Genomic DNA, 20,421 nt, shown 5'->3' with positions numbered 1-20,421 from the left:
CTGACATATCTGGGCACATTTACGCACTGAGCAGAAATCGAACCCACTAACTTGGGCTTTGCAACCCAGTACACCGTCATCTGAACCACTCAGCCAGGAAATAACGATGTTCGATTCTAAATCATTATAAAATTATAAAGTAACGTGTCTCCCTTGAAAAGCACTATTTGGTTACTTTGTTTGTTTGTTTGTTTGTTTCCTTTTTAGGCGTCGTTTACCCTTGAGAATCACGATATTCTTGGCCTGATTTCTGCAGACGACGTAATGCTGCCCACATCGACACCTATCAAGATGTAATAGAGTAATAACGATATATGTATGTTGGGTGTTCAGCCCGAAGGCTGGTTTGATCCTCTGCAGCTCGCCAACAGCTGTCATAATAGCCTAGGCGTCACTGAAGAGGCATACTAGGGAAATTAGGAGTGAGGTAGTTTCCCGTTTCTTTCCTCACCGAGCCAGCCGTTGCTATTACATATCAGTCTGCCAAGCCCACTGAAATGCATACACCAACCGACCCTATGAACGATATTTTCACACCATTCATAACAGGGACTGGCTGCATAAGCAATGGTATTACTAGCATCACTCATACCTCAGTCACTTTCATATTGTCAAAGCCAAGGATGAGACTGAGACAGGTCAATGAAAGTAACAAATTTGATATAGCCCATACCAGAAGACATAGTGCACTGTAAACACTACATCTCGCCAGCAAAGGCCTAATAACGATATAGGTCAATCCTATCCGACATGCCGATCATTTTCGGCCAATCGCTGAACGGTTTTTAAGCGAGGGATATTCAAATCCGTGAAAATCGAATAATATGCCTACCGGATTATTTCTTCTTCTTCTTCTTCTTCTTCTTCTTCTTCTTCTTCTTCTTCTTCTTCTTGCGTTACGGCCTCTGTAGGACCACGGAGAGCTCTTTCATGGATTGCATTTTCTTCTTCTCCTCCCAGAACCTCTTCATCCTTTCTCTTCTTCTCTCCCGCTCTTCTTCCGAGATACTACCGGATTATTTATATATGCTTTGCACTACTACTACGCCTTGCAACATTACACAGTGATTGTTGTATTTTGTGGTAAAGAAAATACTTTTTTTCTGTTATATCTTGAGAATGAAATAATAATCAACAAATTAATCTAAAAAAGCCACCTAATCGATACTTTATTTATTTTGCCTTAGGCAAAATTAAAAATACATTAGCACACACAGAACATGTTTCGACCACTTAGAGGTCATCTTCAGCTGTATATAAATATCTTAGATGAGAACATTTGGACAGTAAGCACATTAGATCTTAAAACTAATTTGAATTCAAGAGGACAAATTGGAGCAAATATTCGTTTATAGGAGGAGGAATTAAGGACTGCAATAATTTAGCAAGGGGATGTTCTATAAAATTCCAAATTCTCCGCAATTATTTAATAAAAGATAGATAAAAAACGATAGGGAATCTGCCATCTGGGTGACGACCTAATGCAGATCAGTGGTGATTGATTCAACACATAGGGCAAACTTGATATCTATTTTCAACTTCGTTCGTCGAATAAGTTAGAAATGATGAATATTTTCCTCTAAGGAAATTTTGAATTTCTTGGGTGTAAAATGTTTTAAAATACATCATACTTAACAGCTATTTATTACATGCAAGCAACTATAGTTGCAAGTTCTTAACTTCGAAAGGCTTCCGATAAATTCATCTTTTGGTATCAGGTGTAAACACTGGAGTGATGTGTTGATCATTGGGTGTTTCTGTGCTGGTTGGTAGTGGGTAGTGTGGTGTGTTGTAAGTGTTCTGATTGACTAATGATAATGTTATTGATTTTACGTCCCATTAACTACTTTTACGACGAGGTGCTAGAATTTAGTCCAGCAGGAGGTTTCTTACGTGCCAGTAAATCTACCGACACGAGGCTGACGTATATGAGCACCTTCAAATACCACCGGACTGAGCCAGGATCGAACCTGCCATGTTTGGATGAGGAGGCCAGTGACTCAACCGTCTGAGACACTCACCCCGGCTTATGATTGTCTGAGGATTGATGTAGATAAGGCAAGTGTTTCAGGACGAACACAAAACACCTAGTCCGCAATCGATAGGAATGGCACGCTTAGAGCGGAATGTTTTACGAAACATTTCTTAACCAACATCAAAGACATAAATCGCAACTCAGTCGTCAATAGTGTTGGCTACTGAATGCATGATTCGAAGCAGTGTATCGATTCATTCAAGTGTCCGAGTGAATCGATTCACAGGAACAGCGAGCTCACGGCACACGATTCAGCTTACTCCCAGCGGACAGTGCTGAGTGGCGCACTCACTGGACCTTGACGGGGAGCCGAGCTTCCGCTGCAGCGAGACAGTGAATCATGGCACATCGAAAGAATCGTGAACGAGCGCGGCTCAGTGAGACACATGATACACACGGCTCCTTATCGGCTCACTGGACACTGGCGGGTGGCGGAGAGCCGAGCTTCCGCTGCAGCGAGACATACAGTGAGCCATGCTAGACTGAAAGAATCGTATGCTATAATGGACTCTCGAGCTCAGCTCATTTAAAAATAATACCCATTTGCATTCACTGTCCTCTTCTTACAGGGAGGTTTAAATAATAGATGGATTTATTTGCAGTGTTAAAAAGATAGTCACAACATAATTCTGAAGTAGCTAGTAAGTAGGTAGGCTGTTAGGTTATACTATTTATTAGTTTAATGAATCTTAGTATTATAACTTAGTTGACTTTTGACAATTAAACTCGACTCTAGCCTGCCCTATGACTATGAGTCATGCTCATGACCACTCAAAAGTACCAGTTTTATATTGGGAAGAACGGCTCAGTATTCTTTCAGTTCATATGTCACATCGTTGCACAAGACTTCAATCATATGTGGACAGACGCAATAACAGTATGTTGAATCAGAAAACCAGCGGGCTACTGTACATCTCGGGTAGCCTATACAAAATATGACGATTTAAAAAAATCCTCAGCTGATAGAAAAATACATATTTTCAAAAATGACTGAGCGAGTTGTCGTACGGTTGATATCGCCTGGCTATGCGCTTGCATTCGGGGATTGGTGGGTTCGAATCCCACCGTCGGCAGCCGTTAAGATGGTTTTCCGTAGTTTCCCCATTTTCACACCAGGAAATGCTGGGACTGTATCTTAATTCAGGCCATGGCTGCTACCTTCCTAATCCTAACCTTTCCCACCCTGCGTCGCCGGAAACCTTCGATGTATTAGAGTAACTAGCATTTTTTCTAAGAAAGGAGTTCATAGTATGAAGACCAGATGGCAGCTGCGAGCACTGAATGCTGTTGCTGCTGTCTTACCAGCACATACTACACAGATGCAGTAGGAGCGGTGACCAATGAGCCGTGAATCGGATCACTGTATCGATTCAGTAACGTGAACGGAATCAAATGAATCGATTCAGTAAAATGAATCGAATGTCCCATCACTAGTCGTCAAGCAATTTTGGAGATATGGATGTTTATCTTTTCAGAGTTGACACCCCTTTGAACTCTTTATGGGAAGATAGTTTTAAAATATTCCGTATTTAACATCTAGGACCCAGAATAGAACATCATGTCACATTTTAACTTGTAAGTTACACGGGTCCACCTTTGTGGCGTGGTGGCTGGTGTGATTAGCTGCCACCCCCGGAGGCCCGGGTCCGATTCCCGGTTCTGCCATGAAATTTGAAAAGTGGTACGAAGGCTAGAAAGGGGTTCACTCAGCCTCGGGAGGTCAACTAAGTAGATGTGGGTTAAATTCCCACCTCAGCCATCCTGGAAGTGGTTTACCGTGGTTTCCCACTTCTCCCGGCAAATGCCGATATGGTACCTAACTTCGTTCCCTTTTCCTTGCCTATCCCTTCCAATCTTCCAATCCTCACACAATGCCCCTGTTCAGCATAGCAGGTGAGGCCACCTGGGCAAGATAGATCCTCCTTCCCAGTTGTATTCCCCGACCCAAAGTCTCACACTCCAGAGCACTGCCCGTGAGGCGGTAGAGGTGGGATCCCGCTCTAAGTCCGAAGGAATAACCAACTCTAGAGGGTCAAAGGGTTAAGAAAGAAAGAAAGAAAGAAAGAAAGAAAGAAAGAAAGAAAGAAAGAAAGAAATGCACATGGTTTCGGCGGAATAAATATAAGATATTTGTTTTGTCTAAATCACAAGGCTTCTAGGCGTTTAACTGAGGATTACTTGATGGTTCATGCTTCAGCACTGTAAAATATATATAACAGCTTTGCCTATCCTCTGCTTTAGTTGTAGATTTGTAGAAATTAGAACCGGGCGAGTTGGCCGTGCGGTTCGGGGCGCGCAGCTGTGAGATCACATCCGGGAGATAGTGGGTTCGAATCGCAATGTCGGCAGCTCTGAGGATGTTTTCCGTGGTTTCCCATTTTCACACCAGGCAAATGCTAGGGCTGTACCTTCATTAAGGCCACAGCCGTTTCCTTCCTATTCCTAGTCCTTTCCTGTCCCGTCGTAGCCATATCACCTATCTGTGTCGGTGAGACGTAAAACAAATAGCAATAGTAGTTGAAATTAGACTTTAATTTTGTAAAGGGATTTCTTGCCAGAACTATTCTCTGCCTGATTTCCTTTTCCGTATCTGGCTCCTCAGTTATTATACCTTCCAGATGTTCATTCTCTACACCCTGTGGGTGGGGTCGGTAAAATAACATCCAAGGTATCTCCTGCCTGTCGTAAGCGGTGACTAAAAGGGGCCTCACGGGCTCTGAACTTTGGAGCAGAGGTTGGCGACCACGGGTTCCTTAGCTAATTCCTGGCATTGCTTTCACTTCCTTGTGCCAGACTCCTCACTTTTATCTATCCTATCCGAGGTTCCTTGATCAACTCTTGTTCTTTTCCGACCCCGACGGTATTAGAGCATTTGAGTCCCGACGTCCTTTGTGGTCCTTGTCTATCTTCGGCTGATATGTTCATTTTTCGAAGTATCGGAACCCTTTCATTTTTTTCTCTCTGATTAGTGTTATATAAACGATGGTTGCCTAGTTGCCTACATCCCCTTAAAACAATAATCACCACCATCTGTTTACTCTCTCGATCTGTCCGCCTCCGCCGCGTAACGGTGAGCACAATTGGCTGTCGTCCTCAGAGGTCGGGTTCGATTCACGGTACTGTCAGAGATTTAAGGTCTGCTATGCGGCTATAATGCTACATGAAGCTCACCGCCATTGAGATGTACGTGAAAAGAGCTGCATCACTTCGGGACGAGGACATGAGTTTACTTTTACTCTGTCGATCTCTGGATTTCCTAAGAATAACTTGATGTTGGGATGAACTTTGTTGTTAAAATTCCCGACCCGCCCGGGAATCGAATCCCACATATTCTAAACTAAAGACCTGCAGATAATACTTCTTTCTCAGCATCTGATCCCGATTACCTTCAGAATCTCAAGTAGGTTGGTTCAATCGATATTATCGAATGCGTTTTCTAGTTCTACGAATGTCATGTACGTGCGCATGTGCTTTTTAATTCAATCCTCGAAGATCAGATGTAGAGTCAGGTTTGCTTCACGTGATACTACATTTGTTCTGAAGAGAAACTGATCTTCTCCCAGTTCAGCTTCAATTGATATTTCCATTCTTCTGTAAGAAATACGTGCTAAAGTTTTGCAGACCTGAGATACTAAACTAATAGTGTCTGCATCTGCTTTCTTGGGAATAATTCTATTGTAAATACATTGTCTATGAATGTTAATTTTAATATTCGCTAAGTGTAAATACGATTCTAATTTCACATTAATATAATTAACTAAAAATCTACGCTTACTTAATACTAATTACAAACGTATGAGGGCTACAAAATGCTAAATACGGTATACAAATTAAAGTGCTAAATTTATAATTTCAAAACAATAAGTACACCACTCCTATTAAGAAAGAAAGTAAACTACAAGAACAGAATTTTCGTTTCTCTTGGTTTGATCTTGGGTTAGAAGAGGCTATGAAATCTTGATAATCGGGCTAGTTGGCCGTGCGGTTAGGAGAGCGCAGCTGTGAGCTCGCATCCGAGAGATAGTGGGTTCGAACCCCACTGTCGGCAAACCTGAAAATGTTTTTCCGTGGTTTCCCATTTTCACACCAGGAAAATGCTGGGGCTCTACCTTAATTAAGACCAAGGCCGATTCCTTCCCATCCCTAGGCCTTTTATGTCCCATCGTCGCCATCAGGCCTATCTTTGTCGGTGCGACGTAAAGCAACTAGCGAGAAGAAGAAGAAATTTTGATATATGTTTACGAGTGAACCTTCAATCTAAATGTCAGCGAATAAACGAGCATTCGCTTGCAGGTTTAACTCCTACTGATCGTTGCTTTCCAAGTTCTTTCAAATTTAGCAATGAACAAACACGCAGAGCTTTCTGCAGATAATTATATTATGGAAAAGAAAGGAAGTGACGGAACTCATTCTTGTCAATTGGAGATTTAGGAGCAAACTAATTAATTTAGCACCTCGTCTTTTTTGGCGCGCAAGGTAATTTCGGTTGCCTCCCGGCAGGGGTCCGCTCCGGCGGTCCCTTTTGGTGATGCGCCAGACAATGAGAGATCGCTATCCGCACGTGAGGAGGTATGGGGTGTCAAGGGTCGGGGGAGAGGCACCTGCCGCACGGTGCACGGAAATGGCACTGGCTCATCTGTTATCAGTAGAGCCTTTGAGTTTCTCAACATGTAAATGTACCAGGGCCTTTCCGCTGGTCAGCACATACTAACGTTCACAAATAATTTGGGCAGTGGAGCGGGTAAAAAAATAATCCAGTGAGTGTGTGTCGAGGTCACAGCCGTGTGTTTTTGACGTACAATACAATACTTACCGCGGCGTGGCGTGGGAACTTCCTGGCTGTTGCCGGATCGAAACGGATACAGCAAAGGAGAGGATGGAGTTCTTTCGAGAATTCTAGTAACATTTTATTGCGGGGGGGGGGGGGGGGGAGGAGGAGGAGGGTTTAAAATCTCTCTCTTCTGTCTCATTCCTTGGCTGAATGGTGAGCGTTGAGGCCTTCGGTTCAGAGGGCCACGCGTTCGATTCCCGACCGCGTTGGATATTTTAATCGCGTGTGATTAATTCTTCTGACTTGGGAACTCTGGTTGTTTGTGCTTGTCCCAATACTCTCGTCTTCGTATTCAGACAACACATCACACTACCAACCACCACGGAAACACGCAATACTGATTACATCTTTCCGGATAGGGTTGGCGTCAGGAAGGGCATCCTGTCCTAAAACAGGGACAAAACCACATGTGCGACACAGTTCGCGACCCCACAACGTGCCGAAAAAGTGGTAGAAAATGAAGAAGAAGAAGAAAATGAAGAAAAAGAAGAAAATCTATATTTTCCAAGCACATTATCCAATGTATAGAATCAGAATAATAGAAGAAAAAGAATTCCCTGGCTAAGTGGCTCAGACGGTTGAGGTGCTGGTCTTCTGAGCTCAACTTGGCAGGTTCAATCCTGGCTCATTCCGGTGGTATTTGAAGGTGCTCAAATACGTCATCCTCGGGTCGGTAGATTTTACTGGCACGTAAAAGAACACCTGTGGGACAAAATTTCGGCACCTTGGCGTATCCAAAAACCGTAAAAGTAGTTAGTGGGAAGTAAAAAACCAGTAAGATTATTATTATTATTATTATTATCATTAATAGAATTATAAGAATAGTTATAATGTTCTTCTTTGGGTCATCAGTCCATGGACTTGTTTGACGCAGCCCTCTATGCCACCCTATCATGTGCTGAACTTTCCATTTGTACGTAATTACTATATCATATTTCCACACTGATCGTTTTGTTGTACTCATTCCTTGGTCTACTCCTACCATTCTTACCGTATCGATTATATTCATCAGCTGAGGTGTTAATGAATTTGTTTGTCCAGTTATAATTCACTTAACATTGACGAAATAGTAAAGTAGTAGTGATGCACATTTGTGTACCCATTTTATTCTTCTTGCTGCTGTACTAAACGTAAGAAAATGCCGTTTGAAAAGAAAATTAAAAAGCCTATATTTGTATCAATGCTGATACAATACTGTTACCTGATTGTGCAGAAGATGTCCAGGCTTTGATGGAAGGAGGCAGTAAGGTAAGAACTACCCCAAGCAGTGGGTCAGGTGGGCAGTACCCCAGGACACCAACTTGAAAGGGCACCAATATGATGAGAAATAACACTCATATTACATACTGAATAAAGTAATTCATTTTTTAAAGCCAAACTAGAATATACCCTTCTTCAATCCTTCGCGCCCCTTCTAAGTCGAATGAAAAAGAACACATAGAAATCGTGTTTTAGACATTTATATGAGGAATGTTTTAGTGCAAAGTAGAAGTTGTATTGAATTGCGTGGTCGAGAAAATCTAGAAAAGAGATACATGGCGAATATTCGCTTGTTCAACCCTTTCAACATATTGTAAATTCAATTTCAACAAATGCACACATTGCATTTTAGGCATTTATATGAAAAATGTGTTAGTACAAAAATGAAGTTGTATTTTATTTCGCGACCACGATAATCGATAAAAGTTATATTTAGAATATACCTTTGTCCCACCCTTCGAGTCCCTTGTAAATCGAATTTCAAAAAATGCAGAAATCATATTTTAGTAATTTATATGAAGAACGATTTAGTGTAAGCACGAAGTTGTATTTTGATTTTATTTCGTGGCCGAGAAATTCGGAAAAGGGGTAAATTTCGAATCAACTCTTTGCATCCCTTGTAAGTCGAATGTCAAAAGATTCAGAATTTCAGGAATTTATATGAAGATTGTTTTCGTGCAAAAAAAGAAGTTACATTTCGAACATATTCCCATTTTAACGCTTTAAATCAACATTTTGTAAAACATTTTCTTGCACATTCATATAAACATCTCGTAAACCTTTCATGTCTCTCACTTGAATGGTCTCAGCTGGGCGTTTATGAGTCAGGAGGATCTTTCGTCGACATCTCTATATAAGAGGACTTAACTTCCACAATATCCCCTATTTTTGATCGGCCGGGGTGACGCTACAACTATAACTCCGCACCTCACGGAGCCAATTCAGCATAACGGCTGGCACCAAGTTGGAAGCCGGCCTCCCAAACGACAATGTATTCCTGCCTTATTCCCGATGTGGATCCCGCCCTTTCTGAAGAAGACATTCTCAACGATCTTCGCATAGCGGGCGTCCCAGTACATGATGTTTTCAGGCTCTAGGATGGCTCCACTTCCTTACCATCAACGCAGGTTCTGGTCTATCTACGCAGCGAAGACGAAATGCTAAGCCTCCAAGCCGTCGGCGTGACTCTGAACCACAGATTCTACGAAGTGGTGCATACTCCTTCGTACATCCTCGATCAGCTCTTCACACACCCATCTTCTCTTCCAACCGTCAACGAATCTCAACTCAGGACACCGCCGCAGCACCGCCATCGCCATCACCATCTTCACAAGAAGACACCGTAGCAGCCGCCGGCACATCTTCATCGGCCCAGCAGCCTCCACCATTTTTCCATGCCATGTCTAGCTGTGTTCTCCGTGGCATCGAACCTGTCATCTCAGAAAGGGACATCATACGTGAACTCCAAGCAGCAGGCTCCCCGCGCGTCGCGCGTTTCGAATTCACAACGCCAACGGACCTACATACAGTATATGGTGCGGCTACACCTTCCTACTGAAGATGATGTCCAACACCTGATTAGCACCGGATCACTACAGAGTGGAGCCTTCTCGTTTTCCACCCCCAACTGTTCGCTCCCGACGTAACAATTCCTACCGTCGCCCCCGGCCAACCCCTCCACCTGTTCCACCCCCTCAACCCGTTCGTCCACCCCCTCCCCAAACTAGCTTCTTCCTCCCACCCCTTCTGACATTAGACCTCCTTCGCTTTCTCGCCACTTCCCTCTCTAATATCACAGCTACCCTTCATCTCCTCACATTGCATCTCCACCCTGGAACTTTCTTCTAACCTACACCCCTAGCACACATCATCCCTTTAATCCCATCTACGTAGCCACGAGGCCCCATCCGTTTTCATTCCACACTCCTTCGTTTTCCCATCTTTCTCCTTCATCACACCTCACTCTCTCTACACATTCCAGGCCCGAGAGAGAGCGTAACTCTCTAGGGGGCCCGCCCCGCCCTATGGACGGGGAATGAAAACTTTCCCAGACAGACAGACAGACAGACAGACAGACAGACAGACAGACAGACAGACAGACAGACAGACAGACAGACAGACAGACAGACAGACAGACAGACAGACAGACAGACAGACAGACAGACAGACGGTTTTGAGTCAGTCAGTCAGTCAGTCAGTCAGTCAGTCAGTCAGTCAGTCAGTCAGTCAGTCAGTCAGTCAGTCAGTCAGTCAGTCAGGACATTAGTTTTTATAAAGATACATTGCGTTTTTCTCATCGGTTGGCCGCAGGCGCGCCCAGTTTATCTACCTACCGTTGACTCCCCACTGGCCGCTGCGTGGCATGCCAGCAAGGACAGCACTTCGCTCTCTTTATCCGTGCATGACATGAGATAAAAATTAAAATTAATAAAGTAAGAATGAAGTTACCTTGTTGGCTTCAATTTTAACATTTTCGTAGACGCCATGCTGGCTCTTTCAAACCCCGGCTTCTTTTCCAATTCGTCTTAGGGATTTTGTAGGCGTATGTTCTGATCTTTCTGCAATTTCATTTACTTTTTCCTCGTTAAGTACACGTTTTTTAACACTTCGCTTCTTATCGAGTAAAGAATCAGATCCTCTCAATTCGTTTATGAGTTTCCGCACGGTCTTCCCTGCAAGGCACTGTTTTCACATAATTATTGTACATAAATACCCTTTCCTCTACAGAGTACACATGTGGAAGCATTATGAGAATTATACCCCGAAGTAACACTTCACAACTCGAGAACAATTGGAACGACAGATCAACACTTAATACACGTTCTAAGCACGGACCTGAACTGCGAAGTGCGGGCATTCCTGCGCTGTTGCTTCGCTGTGTAACGGGAAGTGATGAGTCAACGGGAGGCAGAAAAGTTGGGCGCGCCTACCGGTCAACGGATGAGAGAAACTCCAGCTGTTGCTTCCCTCTGTCAGGTTATTTCCCGGTAGAAAAATAAATAATGTTATTATTTTACTGTATCATCTTTTTTCGTTGGATCTTCTCCATTTGTTGACTGCAACTAAGTGGCAAGAGGAGAGCGTAGGTATAGCTTCAGAAACATATATGCGCTCTACAGTGAACCAGGGACGTTTCCCAACTATATCGAGCATCTTCATTGCGAATGAAATGGTCAGAACTTGAATCTCTTTCTCTTTCAAATGACAAAATCTTTCGCCACTATCAACCGCCACAAAAACCACGATAGTGAATGGATACTTCCCTTCAGTTGCCGTGAGGAAGTATGTCTGACAGTAAAACAAGGCCCCAATAAACATCAAGTGCCCATCCCAATAAATTGCGAGAAAGGTTAAGAAGAATGTGGACGAGGGTGTTATTGGCTTGTGATGTCTAATTTTTCTAAAGGGACACATGGCTAGTTTATTAGCGTAGCTACTGGCCTTCCACTCGAACGCTGAGGTCGCAGCCCTGGCCAGCCATAGGTTGGAAGTTTCATATAATATTAATCCGTTCTTAAAACCCTGTCCAAAACATAAATTGACCCAGGATTGCACCGTTGTACCCAAGAGAAACTGGGGTAAGCTGGAGAAGGATTTGATCTCGAAAGTTTTAAAGAATGGTAGGCTACTATATATGTTTGATAAATAACGTTATGGTTTATAAGAAATTTCGTTTGTCCAGATAAGGTGGAGTCACACCTAATTCAAATAATAGTTACTTATGTATCAAATATGAAATTCAAAACTTTATGGGACAAATCCGGTGTTTCTAGAAGAGGTGTATCCATGTCTAGAATATAGGACGAGTCAGCTAAATTCTTTGTATATGCGGTACATACAATACTTTTATTAAAATTTATCTAAATTTTATGAGAAATTTTAACTTCCTTCAAAAGTAAAAGGAAGTCATATTAATTCAGATTTTCTGATATTTGTTACAGAAAGAGTATCCAACAGATATCCGCGCCTATTAGCGAATCGAAGCGATCGGTCTCCTAATCATACCACGCAGAACAATATTTATGACAATGAATTTTATAATTTCAATATGTTTCATTTTTCTAGCAAATAGGTTCATATCTGGTATCGAACATGAGAGTTATAAGTAATATTTCCTGTTCTCTCTTTTCTTGAAATTGTAAGCATGTCATGTCATGGAATACAGGTGATAAAATGAAGAATGTTCTTATATAATAATATCTGGCAATACTATAAAGCAATGTTCGCTTTTATTTGTTTTTACGCGATGACGTATTTTGTTTAAGAGTCCGCTAGTAATAATAATAATAATAATACTTTCGTGTGGCTATTTCTAGCCTGGTGTAGCCCTTGTGAGGAAGACCATCCGACAAGGATGGGCGGCATCTGCCTAATAGTATAGGATACTGAGTGTTATTTTAGAGAGCGACGGTGTTGTGTGGGGTGATGTTTAAGTTACAGGGATGTTGGGAACAGTACAAACATCAAGTCCCCGAGTCAAGAGAATTGACAATTTCAGGTTCAGATCTCCGAACCGGTCGGGAATATAATTCGGGGCCCTCTGAACCGAGAGCACTACGCTGCCCGTACTGTAAAGTGTTGTTATGAAGTGTTGCGGCCTGAGCTGCTGAAGTTCAATATTTCGGACTTAACTATCCGAAGAGCAACCCTTTCTTAGAAGGCATGTTGCAAAAACGAATCTTCAGTATCTTAAGGCTGCGAACCTCAGCTACTTAACACACAAGATTTGCGTTTTCGCTCGAGTGCTGAAGATCTGTACCGGTGGCTGAACGCCAGCCAGGCGCAAGGAGAGGAGCAGATTACAGGCTTGGCAGCTCAGTTCGCCGTGGCACACTAAAAGCTGTAATTTTCTCGTTTCTGTGCCATTCGTTTCGTGAGTAGAACCGCGTCTCTTTTGCCGAATGCACGAACAGGATCACCAGCTTCCGGTGCGCGACGGAATATAGTGGTGTATAAAGTAGAGCGGGAAATTCATACCACTACGTCGTCACGATTGTTACAAGCATAATAACACACACTTGTTAGCAAGTTAGCTCCTTAAAATCGAATTTTACAGCAACTATTTTTAGAATCAATGCGCCACTTGTTAGACTCCTTGACACTCTGGATATTTATAAAGGAGAAGGTCCTGTCGGTATCCTATTTACATTAGTAAGGATGTGTGTGTGTTTGAGTCATCAGTCCATAGACTGGTTTGATGCAGCCCTCCATGCCACCCTATCCTGTGCTAACCTTTTCATTTCTACGTAACTATTGCATCCTACATCTGCTCTAATCTGTTTGTCATATTCATACCTTGGTCTACCCCTACCGTTCTTGCCACCTACACTTCCTTCAAGTGGAACAAGTCCTGGGTGTCTTAAGATGTGTCCTATCATTCTATCTCTTCTTCTCGTCAAATTTAGCCAAATCGATCTCCTCTCACCAATTCGATTCAGTATCTCTTCATTCGTGATTCGATCTATCCATCTCACCTTCAGCATTCTTCTATAACACCACATTTCAAAAGCTTCTATTCTCTTTCTTTCTGAGCTAGTTATCGTCCATGTTTCACTTCCATACAATGCCACGTTCCACACAAAAGTCTTCAAAAACATCTTTCTAATTCCGATATCAATGTTTGAAGTGAGCAAATTTCTTTTCTTAAGAAAGCTCTTCCTTGCTTGTGCTAGTCTGCATTTTATGTCCTCCTTACTTCTGCCATCGTTGGTTATTTTACTACCCAAGTAACAATATTCATCTACTTCCTTTAAGACTTCGTTTCCTAATCTAATATTTCCTATATCACCTGCCTTCGTTCGACTGCACTCCATTACTTTTGTTTTGGACTTATTTATTTTCATCTTGTACTCCTTACCTAAGACTTCATCCATACCATTCAGCAACTTCTCGAGATCTTCTGCAGTCTCAGATAAAATAACAATATCATCGGCAAATCTCAAGGTTTTGATTTCCTCTCCTTGGACTGTGATTCCATTTCCAAATTTCTCTTTGATTTCCTTTACTGCCTGTTCTATGTAAACATTGAAAAGGAGAGGGGACAAACTGCAGCCTTGCCTCACTCCTTTCTGGATTGCTGCTTCTTTTTCAAAGCCCTCGATTCTTATCACTGCAGACTGATTTTTATACAGGTATCTGATCCCTATCATCTTCAGAATCATAAATAGCCTGGTCCAATCAACATTATCGAATGCCTTTTCTAGATCTACGAATGCCATGTACGTGGGCTTGACCTTCTTGATTCGATCCTCTAAGATCAGACGTAAAGTCAGGATTGCTTCACGTGTTCCTACATTTCTTCTGAAGCCAAATTGATCTTCCCCCAACTCAGCTTCAACTTGTTTTTCCATTCTTCTGTAAATAATACGTGTTAAAATTTTGCAGGCATGAGATACTAAACTAATAGTGCGGTAGTTTTCACACCTGTCAGCACCGGCTTTCTTGGGAATAGGTATAACAACATTCTGCCGAAAATCGGATGGGACTTCTCCTGTCTCATACATCTTGCACACTAAATGAAATAACCTTACCATGCTGGTTTCTCCTAAGGCAGTCAGTAATTCAGAGGGAATATCATCAATTCCAGGTGCCTTGTTCCTATTGAGGTCACTCACAGCTCTGTCAAACTCTGACCTCAAAATTGGGTCTCCCATTTCATCAGCATCAACAGCCTCTTCATGTTCCAGAACGAAATTATCTACATCGTTACCTTGATACAACTGTTGGATATGCTCCTGCCATCTTTCTGCTTTGTCTTCTTTCCCTAGAAGTGGCTTTCCATCTGAGCTCTTAATATTCATGCACCTAGATTTCCTTTCTCCAAAGGTTTCCTTGATTTTCCTGTATGCAGCATCTACCTTTCCCAGGACCATACAGCCTTCGACATCCTTGCACTTCTCCTTCAGCCATTCTTCCTTAGCTACCTTGCACTTTCTATCCACTTGATTCTTTAATCGCCTGTATTCTTTTCTGCCCTCTTCATTTCTAGCATTCTTGTATTTTCGTCGTTCATCAATCAGGTCTAGTATCTCCTGAGTTATCCACTGATTCTTAGTTGATCTTTTCTTCCTTCGTAACATTTCTTCAGCAGCCCTACTGACTTCATTTTTCATGACTCTCCACTCTTCCTCTACTGTGTTTCTTTCAGCCTTTTCATTTAGTCCTTGTGCAACATGTTCCTTGAAACAATCCATCACACTCTTTTCTTTCAACTTGTCTAGATCCCATCTTTTTGCATTCTTTCCTTTCTTCAATTTCTTCAACTTCAGATGGCATTTCATGACCAACAAGTTGTGGTCAGAGTCCACGTCTGCTCCTGGGAAAGTTTTGCAATCCAACACCTGGTTTCTGAATCTCTGCCTAATCATAATGAAGTCTATTTGATACCTTCCAGTGTCTCCAGGTCTCGTCCACGTATACAGCCGTCGTTTGTGGTGTTTGAACCAAGTATTGGCGAGGACTAAATTATGGTCAGTGCAGAATTCAACCAGCCGACTTCCTCTTTCGTTCCTTTGCCCCAATCCAAATTCTCCTACTGTGCTACCTTCTCTTCCTTGGCCTACCACTGCGTTCCAGTCTCCCATCACAATTAGATTCTCGTCACCTTTGACATATTGTATTAAATCTTCTATCTCCTCATATATTCTTTCAATTTCTTCATCATCCGCTGAACTAGTAGGCATATAGACCTGCACTATTGTGGTGGGCATTGGTTTGGTGTCTATCTTGGCGACAATAATTCTTTCACTATGCTGGTCGTAGTAGCTTATCCGCTGCCCTATTTTCTTATTCATTATTAAACCAACTCCTGCATTACCCCTGTTTGATTTCGTGTTGATAATTCGGTAGTCGCCTGACCAAAAATCCTGTTCTTCCTGCCAACGTACTTCACTTATACCAACTACATCTAACTTTAGCCTATCCATCTCCCTTTTCAGATTCTCTAACCTACCACAACGATTCAAACTCCTAACATTCCACGCTCCGACTCGCAGAATGTCAGTATCCATCTTCCTGATGATCGCCCCCTCTCGTGTAGTCCCCACCCGGAGATCCGAATGGGGGACTAGTTTACCTCCGGAATATTTTACCCGGGAGGAAGCCATCATCAGTACATCTTTCGTACAGAGAGAGCTGCATGTCCTCGGGAGGTAGAAATAAAGCTACTGTATGTTAACTTGACCTACTGTTGAAATATTTACCTACTTTTTCTGCCTTTGCTGGCAAAACGTAGTATTTACAGTGCTCTATGTCTTCTGGTGTGGTCTACAACAAATTTATTGGCCTGGAGGAGAAGTGGGTAACCACGGAAAACCACTTCCAGGATGGCTGAGGTGGGAATCGAATCGAACCCACCTCTACTCAGTTGACTTCCCGAGGCTGAGTGAACCCCGTTTCAGCCCTCGTACCACTTTTCAAATTTCGTGGCAGAGCCGGGTATCACACTAACCACTACACCACAGACTTAGCTAATCTAATCTAAGGCAATTCCTTTATCTCCTTATGGAGTAAAGGGCATCCACGACAGCTCTCACTTCGGTACATTCTATAACCATGTCTCTTACGTCATCGCATGTTTTCCCTCAGTTGCTCTCTAACGATTCGCCTCCGAGTGTTCCACGCTTCTTCTTTCCTACTGGATTCCATTCCAAGACCAACTTTACTACTGCTCCGTCCCGATTTTTAAATGTGTGTCCTATCGTTCCCCATTTTATTTTCCTTATTTCTACATCAGTGGGTTTCTTGTTGGTTTTCTTCCACAAGTTTTCGTTTGTGATCACTTCTTCAGCCGGGCTGAGTGGGGCAGACAGTTAAGGCGCTGGCCTTCTAACCCCAACTATAGGCAGGTTCGATCCTGGCTCAGTCCGCTGGTACGTGAAGGTGCTCAAATACGTCAGTCTCCTATTAGTAAATTTACTGACACGTAAAGGAACTCCTGCGGGACAAATTTCCGGCACCTCGGCGTCTCCGAAACCTTCAAAAGTTGTTAGTGGGACGTAAAACCAATAACATCCATTGGTCACTTCACGCCATCATATATTGACGATACTGATGATCGGTCGCAGACAGCGATTTACGAACACGTGTGGTTGGTGTGTGATTTGTTTAGTGATATTCTTAACACTAAATGCCAATAAAGTTTTTTAAAGAAATGCCCTAAATGCAGCTTGTTCCTTTGCTGACATAATAGGACTACTGTCCGGCTCCAAGGCTAAATGGTTGGCGTGCTGGCCTTTGGTCACAGGGGTAACGGGTTCGATTCGTGTCAGGGTCGGGAATTTTAACCATAATTGGTTAATTCCCCTGGTACGGGTCTTCATCATCATCATTTCATCCTCATTTCTTTTTACAAGTTGCTTTACGTCGCTCCGACACAGATAGGTCTTATGGCGAAGAAGGGACACGAGAGGGTTAGGAGTGTGAAGGAACCGGCCGTGGCCTTAATTAAGGTACAGTCCCAGCATTTCCTGGCGTGAAAATGGGAAACCACGGAAAACCATCTTCAGTGCTGCCGACAGTGGGGTTCGAACCCACTATCTCCTGAATACTGGATACTGGCCACACTTAAGCGACTGCAACTATCGACCTTGGTTTTCATCCTCATCACGACACGCAGGTCGCTTACGGGTGTCAAATGAAAACACCTGCACCTGGCGAGCCGAACTTGTGCTCGGACACATCCTGGCAGTAAAAATGCCATACGCTATTTCATTTATCATAGGACTACTCATGTGTGTTGGATGAATGAGTCACACATGTGGACATGGCCCTTTTTCAAGTCTGTTTTCCTTTCTCATTTCAAATCCTTGTGGTGGGCTCTATTTTCGTAGGCCCTGAGTCGGTTTCCCGCCCCCTGCCCCCCAATCGATGCTCTGAATCTTACACTTGTCGATGCCAAATTCCATACAGGTGTCTCCCAAAAATGATTTTTTTAGATGCAAATAAATTGATCGTTAGCTTTTTTAGTTTCATTTATTGAACGATAACCTTATTTTCCAAAAGGAAAATTTTACAACATTTTATAAAAATCAAAGCTTGACCCTTGGAAAATACAAGTCAACAACACATTTCCTTCCTAAATTTCACTGGCTTGCACTTACTTTTTTTCCAGCTCTTAGTCTGAATGGTCAGAGTAATGGCCTCAGGTTCAGGGACCCAGGGTTCGATTCCCGGTTGGGTTGGGAAACGTTAAATGGTTTATTCCATTCACTCGGGGACTGGGGATTTTTGCTGTCCTGAACAACCCTACTACTCATACACCACACACACAATTATACGTACTTTCCTCTACATAGCAGATGGCACCCACCTTCGTTGGAGGGTATGCTTTAAAAGGGTTGCACCAGGCTAGCAATAGCAATTATTATTGACTCCCTGATTCTCCCAGTATACCTCTATTATTTTATTCTTTATGGAAGTTCTTGATTTTGACGGCCCCTCTCAACTCCTTCGGACCATTAATCAAACCGAGCGAGTTACATCTTCATAAGAGTGTTCTCTTCATTACGGACTTCATAAAGAGAAGAAGCTTCGCTTAATGGACGGAGTAAACTTGTTCTTACTCACGTAGAACTTTCTTTTGAAACACCAACAGAAGGGAATTAATTGTTACAAATTCGCCAAATATCTTTTTAAGAACCCAACCATATAATTTGCCACTGAAAAACTTAGAAATATCCACTCACAAATTATTTTCTCTCAACCACGCCCGGCTCTTTAAAAGGTTTAAAAACGAGTTTCCGGCCCACTTGCGGTAACAACCTTGTTAACTCCCGCACAATTCGCCACACACACACAGCGAGGTAGTAATTAGTGCCGTGTTTTAAGTCAGAATTGTGTCCTTGATAAACTTGTGGGAGGACTTTGCTGCACTAAATGTGCATCAGATATTATTTTTATTGCTAACAGCTGGCTAAAGCTGCTCAGTGTTTTATGAGTTTCGTTAATAAGACAAACCGTGACCTCAATTCTCTTCCATACGCCCACTTCCCCTTTCAGACTCACGGTCTGCAAATTCCTTCCCTTTCTGGAGACTTCCACGCCATTTCTCCACTGAAAGATCGGAACATACTGCTTAGTCGAGCAGTTCGTCTCCTTACTTCCAAGTCTTGCTAGCCAAACGTTCGCAACAGGAACATACCGCTTAGTCGAGCAGCTCGTCTCCTTACTTCCAAGTTCTGCTAGCCCAAAGTTTGCAACATTTTCGTAGCACTACCCTTTTGCAGCAAATCACCCAGAACAAATCGCATTGCTTTCCTTTGGTTGTTTTCCTGTTCCTGAATCAAGAAATCCTGGTCCTCGGTCCCATAGGCCTACTCTATTTAGGGTCTTACCAGTAACTTAAACACTCTCTCCTTTACATCTTTGCTACAACCACTAACTTATTGCTTGTTGTTTTAAGGGGCTTAACATCGAAGGTCATCGACCCGCTACAACCACTAAGTAACCTCATTACCATATGAAGAGATCCCCGTGCCTCAGGCCTCTCATCGCTGGATTTCGTGGTTCAAATCCCGGTCACTCCATGTGAGATTTGTGCTGGACAAAGCGGACGCGAGAAAGGGTTTTCTCCGGGCACTCCGGTTTTCCCTGTCATATTTCATTCCAGCAACACTCTCCAATATCATTTCATTTCATTTCATCTGTCATCCATTAATCATTGCCCCAGAGGAGTGCGACAGTCTTCGACAGCCGGCACAATTCCTATCCTCGCCGTTAGATGGGGGATTCAATCATTCCATTCCTGACCCAGTCGAATGACTGGAAACAGTCTGTGTATTTTCACCATATGAAGAGATCTGTAACCTTTGTTTACAACCTCGTTAATGTGATTACCAATGAAGGCCTTTCTATAGACTGCATTAACATCTAGGTAAAACAGTGATCACCATTTGCAGGCCTTCGAGATGAGCAACAGTCGGTTGGTAGGCTAAGGTCGATCACGGCTGTAGTGCCATGAGGTCATTATGTGAAATTAATAGGAAATTGTGTACTGAGTGAGTTGGTCTTGCGTTAAGGGTCATGCAGCTGTGATCTTGCATTCGGGAGATAGTTCGAATCCCTTTTTTTTCCCTTGCTTTACGTCGCACCCACACAGATAGGTCTTATGGCGACGATGGGTTAGGAAAGGCCTAGGAATTGGAAGGAAGCGGCCGTGGCCTTAATTAAAGTACAACCCCAGCATTTGCATGGTGTGAAAATGGGGAAACGGCGGAAAACCATCTTCAGAGCTGCCGACAGTGGGGCTCGAACCCACTATCTCCCGATTATTGGATACTGACAGCACTTAAATGAC

The sequence above is a fragment of the Anabrus simplex genome, chromosome 1 (genome assembly GCF_040414725.1).
Source record: "Anabrus simplex isolate iqAnaSimp1 chromosome 1, ASM4041472v1, whole genome shotgun sequence".
Lineage (NCBI taxonomy): Eukaryota > Metazoa > Arthropoda > Insecta > Orthoptera > Tettigoniidae > Anabrus > Anabrus simplex.
This window is presented reverse-complemented; position numbering follows the sequence as displayed.